This window comes from Pinus tabuliformis, chromosome 5_1 (genome assembly GCF_031772625.1).
Source record: "Pinus tabuliformis cultivar Carrire ecotype Pingquan chromosome 5_1, CPIR1, whole genome shotgun sequence".
Classification (NCBI taxonomy): Eukaryota; Viridiplantae; Streptophyta; class Pinopsida; order Pinales; family Pinaceae; genus Pinus; species Pinus tabuliformis.
The window spans coordinates 65,342,737-65,349,984 of record NC_142305.1 but is presented as its reverse complement, the minus strand read 5'-3'; the positions used below and the strand labels follow the sequence as shown (position 1 = coordinate 65,349,984).

The following is a 7,248-nucleotide window of genomic DNA, read 5'->3' as shown; positions in this document are numbered from 1 at the left end:
CTGTCGGGAAGGATCCCAACCCATCAGAGATGGAAAGATTAATATCTGAGATGTTATTGATCAACCTTTGAGGACTATTCTCTTTACCCTTGCTAGATTGGCTAGCAGTGCAACTTTACATTTAGCAAACAGATCCTATATGCAGTATGCCTTGGAATGCCTAGAATTGGAGGTATTCAACTGATGTGAGGCAGTTCTTCCACTCATGAAAGATCAACTGTCCAAAGTGAAGGTTGGAAAGACCAAAAATTTTGGTTATGGGTCCATTTTTATTTCCTTTTCTTTGGAAAGAATCCCGCTCATGCAACCGCAGAACATTTCTCTGGGAGTGCCTGGACCAAGAGAACCATGGATGCAACGATGGGTATACCTTATGGCTAGGCAATTTGGCCTGTCACAGATCTCATTTTCATATGCCTTTTTCGAGAGGTTCGACCGTCAGGAGATGGCTTTTGCAGAATATCCATATGTAGGGATGGATTTCTGGCTATCTAGATTTAGCATTACCAGTTGGGGAGCAGTGGAGTGCTATTGGTAAGTTGATTTGACCACTTTTTTTCTTTTTGAGTTTTCCATTTTTTATTTTATTTTTTATTGTTACCAAGACTAAACAAAATCATATGTGCATGCAGATATTGGGCCAGTCAAATAGTGGCACGCCCATGGGAAGAAGATGATGCTCCATTGGAGGGAGTTGTTGGGAGGGCAGTCCTTAGAGTTTTGAACATAGCAGAGACCTTGGCTCAGTTGTAGGATCATGTAGAGGGCTTAACCCTTGGCATTCCAGATGTCCAGATTGATGAGTTACCCATGAGGCTACCCCGCCATACCACTGGTGTGCCAAGTCGTTGGACGAGGCTCCTGCACATGATAGCATAGGCGGCGACCTGATATCATCAGCATAACTAGTCTAGGATGTTTTATGCATTCATTTTTGAGTTTCCTGGGTCAGATGACCAATTTTGTCTTGGACACAAAATATTTGTGAAAACTTATAAAAAACTATCTATTTGAATTTCGGAGTTTTATTGTGGTTAAGTGATGAAATCCTATGTAGATGATGATTTGAAATTCTTTCTTTACATATGTTGCAAATGTCTATTTAACACATATTTTGCTAAAGAGTTAGTCAATGTGTTTAAATTTATGGAAATATGTTGATATTGAATGAAATCAAAATGTCTTTCCAAAATTCTAACTCTTAGGAACATGCGATGAATAGCTGGGTTTCAGACAGAATAAACGCCAGTAAGCTGTAAAATGAAAAGTTGTGAATCTAGCCTGACAATGATTCAGTGTAGAAGATAAGTTCTGCATACTACGACTAACTTCATCGGCATACCCAACAAATGGTTCTGAAAATTTTGACATCTGCAACAAATGTTGTTAAACACACATGGACAACAAACACAATGTGAAAGATAAAACATGCAATACATTTTTTATTAACATGAGATATACATTTATAGTACATTATGTGACTTTTGGGTTTCAGATCCCAAGGTATCTTGGAATGCTTTTGTCCATTCGACTTCCACACTAACCCATTTAGGATTAGGTGTCCAACATTCCCCCCCTTAATCCGAAGGGTTATGTATGAGTCCAAGAAGAGAGCTGTAATACAAAATGTGCAAAAAATGCATGGCAGCACTAGGCTGAATGTGCTCTATGAAATGTTGGTATAAAGGGCGGTGGTTTAAGGATGACCACCAACACTGGAACGCTTAGTGCAGTTCCCGGAACTCTTCGAAAACTGGCAAGAAGCTGGTGTCTTTTACTAGAGGAAGTGATCCTATTGTTTTAAAGAGGGAAACCTTCAACCATAAAAGGGAGGTCTCAACCCACATAAAAGGTAAAACTTCAACCTGAAAATGGAAGTCTCAACCTGTGATGGTTTAAGGATAACCAACAACTCTGGAATGCTTAATGCAATTCCTGGAACTCTTCCAAAACTGGCAAGAAGCTGGAGTCTTCTGCTAGAGGAAGTGTTCTCAATTTTGTTCCTGGAATTCTTCCAAAACAGGCAAGAAGCTGAAGTCTTCTGCTAGAGGAAGTGTCCCAGATTTCCAACTGAAGGCATGTTCACGGGCATCTTTGTCTCTGGCTACAACTCTGAAACTGGTGTGGCAGGCTCGCTTGATGTGACTTTGAAGCTTGTAGATGACCATCATTTCCCCCCCTGTCAGATACAAGGTGAGAAGATGGGAAAACTCAACTGCAAGACTGTTCAATATTCTGGAACAAGTTCTGACATGTGTTTGGAATATCTTCTTGGCTGTTGATGCCCATTTCCAAGAAGCGATCCATCCAAGATGAATCTTTGTTCTTGCAGGACGTTTGTTTCTGAAGCATCTGTGTGAAGAATGACTGGTTTTATGACAGTGCTTACATGGATGAAGATCAAAACAGTGATCTTTCAAATGGCCAACTCGGTCACACTGTTGGCATTCACGATCTGTTGTTTTTGTTGTTGTTGTTGCTGTGGAAGAGGGGCAGATTCTGGAACAGCTGAAGCTGAACTGTCATGAGAAGTAGGTGAACTGTCATCAATGAATCCAACACTCTAAAAATGAATGGGCTTTGAGTAGTCTGGAATATGAAAGGACAAGTCCTTGTCATATCCAAGACCAGTTCTGTGCTTGTTGTGGACAAGCTGTTCCCAAGGTCTGATGATGGGCTTGGGAAGTGCAGACTGAGTTTCTGCATCTGCATGTACAACTGCTGCTTTATTGGATTCTGGATCTGATTCAACCTCAATCTTACTAATTTCACCACTTGCTGGTTTAACCTTGAACAACATATTGTTTTGAGCAGAAAACAATTTGGAATGACAAATCTGTTGAAGCTCATCTTGCTGGAACTGAGATTCTAGTTGCAAAAAATCAATCTTTTCTTGTGCATCATGCAGGCAGGTCTGAATGTCACAAAGAGTGTCTTTGCTAAGATTTACCTTCCCACCACTAGAGGAGTGTATTAGTGTATTCAGTAACTCTAATACATCATCAAATCTAGCCATTGTCTCAACAAAGAAATGAACACTCAACAATCCTAGTGGAGACTATAGCAAGTCTAGACAAACCCCAGCTATTGAAGATTTCAAAAATTAAGAATATCAGTTTGAAAAAGGCACTCAACTAATTCCAGCTAAGAATTTAGCCAATCACTAACAGATTTGTGTCCAGCAAGAATGAGAGGCTCAAAGTCCTTCCAACACAGATACAATAGATATGTTTCACCCTTAAAATGCTCAGGTATACCAAGATACGCTTTGTATGGATGCACAACTAAATGACTTCTTCCTTCTTTGAAATTCGAACTTCAACTACAGGAATGGATTACATATACCTCTGATATATCAACTCTAATAATAACAGAGATCTGAAGTAGAATATACCAGCAAATGTTAGGAAGAACAGTGGCTGTAGATAAGTGTTATAACATCAAAGAAGCTCCATCATTATAGAGAAAACACCACAGTGATAATATATGCAACGTATTCAGCTCCAAGACAGAAATAAATATGGAGTGTCTTCAATATATTCACAGCCAATGAGATGAGGAACTTTGAGACCCTTTATAGCAGAGGTACATCACCAAACATCACTTCCAATAGTCTATACTCATTAAGATTTCAAGCACAAGTATAGTGATATGCTGCTCAACTGAAACAACCACAGAAAATACAAGTTTGTATCAAGAGTCCATTGGATTGTGCCACATGAATCTCATAAAATCAATCTGCCAGATGGTATAGTGTATATTCCATAAAACCGTGGCTGTAGTCTATCACACCCACCTTGCCACTCTGGGATTAGCCTCTGGTGCTTGAATCACTTAATCACTGTTTGACTTACCCAACCTGAATGCTGATTTCTTGCACATAGAGAGATTCACAAATCAAGGTTTTCAAACCACCCATTAGCAGTCCCTTTCGGAAGCCTGAAACATCATATACAAACTTAGTAATCAATCACTCATTGACTTGTCTCACCTGCGGATTTTTTTGTTAAATTGAGATGTTCACATGTTAGGAAGGTTTTCAAGGCATTTATCACCAATCCATTTCACAAGCCTGATACATAAATGATCATCCACAAACTGCTCCATCAACTGATCCTAATGACATGAAATTTCAACTTAAAGAACAACAGGAGGAGCAATATACAAATTCTCCCTCGTTTCAGGAAAAGGGGCTGAACAACAACAACATCCACTTCAGTAAACCAAACAGTTACACAAAACCTTCAATCCTGACAGAACAATACCATCATGTAACCCATTTCCTCTCTCTGCAGCACAACAACATGAACAACTATGGTGGTTTTCCTCAGCTTATTATGTTAAAAAGCAGTTACATTGAATCTTGAAATAGCCTATCTCTGGCAGCCCGCCATTGTAGCAACAACCAATGAGCAATGATGTTCAACCCGGATGTATGTCCAACTTTGACTCGGAATGTGGATAGAGGGCCCAGCTATCCGATCCATCGAATCCTAACTAACTAAATGTGGGGAACATAGTCGGCCTCCTTAAAGACCCTAGTGCATTCCTAGTTTTACGAAATAGCAATGTGAGCAGACTGTAGAAAGAACTATGACTAGCACTGTAATGAAACACTATCATACAGAAGCTCTTCAACGGTGCAACACTGAGATTCTCTTGTCAAAATTCTACTCCGTAAAATGTTTGCAGAGACATCAAATGCAGTCATTCCACGATTTTTGAGTGAGATTAGTAATCATTTGGCTGATGTTACTCACACTGTTTTCAAACTTCTTATTTCACATATGCAGAAACATAAAGAGGCATAAGGTGTGTGGAAGGAGAGGAGTTAACCAAGCAACAGTTACGGTAACGCAGTATTATGCAACACAGTGATACCATCAAAATTGTCAATACACCAACAATCAAGATATATAACATACCATGAACACATTCACATCAGATATATGAACCAACGCACCGGTATTTGAACACAAAGATTCAAATCTGCAAACCATTGTTTCAACTCTTCGACTTCAAGGTTTTAACCATCTTACATCCCAACATTCAAAGGTTACCATTCAATATTGATACCAGGACATGTCTCCCCCGCAGGATTTGTGCGATGACAGTTGAAGAATGGGAGTAAAAGTCCCTGGCATACGCGGATCCCATATTCGAAGCACAGAATCAGCCCCGCCTGCAGCAATTAGTGAAGAGCCTTCACCATTGATACTCAGACAATGCAGTGCTTTCCGGCAACCCACTGTCAATGAATTAACGCATGCCCCCTCCTCCTGGCACCAACTTGACAGGCATCTGCTTCAGAGATCAACTTTGGCTCAACAGTTTCCCCCTTGACCGAAACTTCGTCTTCGATTATTTCGCACTCTCTCCTTTCTATGACTACACTTGCAATAACGAGCAACTTCGGATGCGCTCTATTCATCCCCTTGACATCTCCCAGCTCTCGAAATTGACAGGCATTGAATATATGTTGAATGAAGTTATGGAGCCTCATCTTTTTGTTATCCGAAAGCAAAAGCGCGACGGGCCTGAGAAAGTCACACCCATGCTTACATATTACGTCCTAGACGGTTCCATCTACCAGGCACCTCAGCTCTCTAGTGTTTTCGCATCTCGGATGGTTCGAGCTCTATATTATATATCAAAATCTTTCACGGTTGCAGCCTCAAAACTAGAGAAGATTGGCTATGATACAGAAAGTGACAGTGTGAAACTTGAAACAAAGGCTAGAGTGGAGAATATTGATTTTAAAGAAGTAAGGCGAGTTGATCAGATTCTCACAGCCTTGCAATGCCAGTTTCAACATCCCAACTCCACACTGAATGGTCCCAAGAGGCAGAATAAATAATATCGTTTTCAACCCAGACAACGGAAGAAACACATTGGCTATGTCCTTCCAACGTCCTTGATGCTTCAATCTGAGAAATAATCTGTTCTCATACCAGGTCAGGACAGTAAATGACAGAGGGCGCAGGTAAAGAATGGCACAAATAGCGCTGGGTGAAGGAGCGTTTCGTATGCAGAGAGCAGCGTATTAAATGCAGGTGGAGCAGCGTAATTATCATGAAACGCTCATGGACAGTGCAGACAGCACGCAGGAAAGGAATATGCACAGCCCAGGGAGTGCAGAGGGCGCAGTCAAGGAGTTACAATTAATTTTAGGAATTCTAAAAATAGGGCTGAAAAATTGACAGAGGTTGCAGCTAGAATTTAGCTGAGAAAATATTTATGAAATGCAGAAGTCATGGCAGAAATAACCTGCACATAAAGGCCATAAACCAAATGGCTCACAGTAATTATGCAGGTCAGGAATACGCCTGCTCTGATACCATGTTAAACACACATGGACAGCAAACACAATGTGAAAGATAAAACATGCAATACATTTTTTATTAACATGAGATATACATTTATAGTACATTATGTGACTCTTGGGTTTCAGATCCCAAGGTCTCTTGGACTGCTTTTGTCCATTCGACTTCCACACTAACCCATTTAGGATTAGGTGTCCAACAAATGTGAAGTGGATCACCTAACCAAATTGAAACTCTAAAAGACAATTAACACACAAACATGCAATGAAAGCATATGTACAGTGAGTTGTACTACACTTAATCAAGCATAGTAACATTTAGGATACAACCCTTTTCAGGGCAGCGACAATGGAATCCCATCATAATCGACTAACTCATGGGCTCCTTTTGTCAACACACGTTTAACAATATAAGGGCCCATCCATAATGGCTCAAATTTCCCTGCTCCTAATTTGTCAGAATCCTGATTGTAAAGCAAGACCAGGTCACCTTTTGAGAAGACACGAGGCTTAACATTTTTATCATATTGTGCCTTGATTCGTTTCTTATGTGCTTCATTAGCCAATGAGGCATCACGAAGGGTTTCATCCAGATGGATTAATTCCAAGAAATGAGCTTCTTCTTCAGAAGTATCAGGTAGTAGGTCAATTGCGAGCTTGAGGGATGAGATTTCAAATTGAATTGGTAAGACAACTTCCAAACCATACACCAACGGAAAAGGCATAAATCAGGTCGCATTTCTCACCGAGGTCCGGTATGCCCACAAAGCTGAGTACAGGGTTAAATTCCAATTCCGCTTATGGACTCCAATCATTCTTTGCAGCATGCGCTTAAGGACTTTGTTGATTGACTCAACTTGTTCATTAGCCTACAGATAATATGGAGTAGAACTGTCATGAGATAGTCCTAACTTGGTAGTTAACTC

General features: G+C 40.3%; 1 pseudogene; it reads left to right on the top strand.

The window, feature by feature from the left end:
* Positions 1 to 5,266: 5,266 nt before the first annotated feature.
* Positions 5,267 to 5,857, top strand: LOC149163470 (mediator of RNA polymerase II transcription subunit 6 pseudogene; annotated as a pseudogene).
* The last annotated feature ends 1,391 nt before the right edge of the window (positions 5,858 to 7,248 follow it).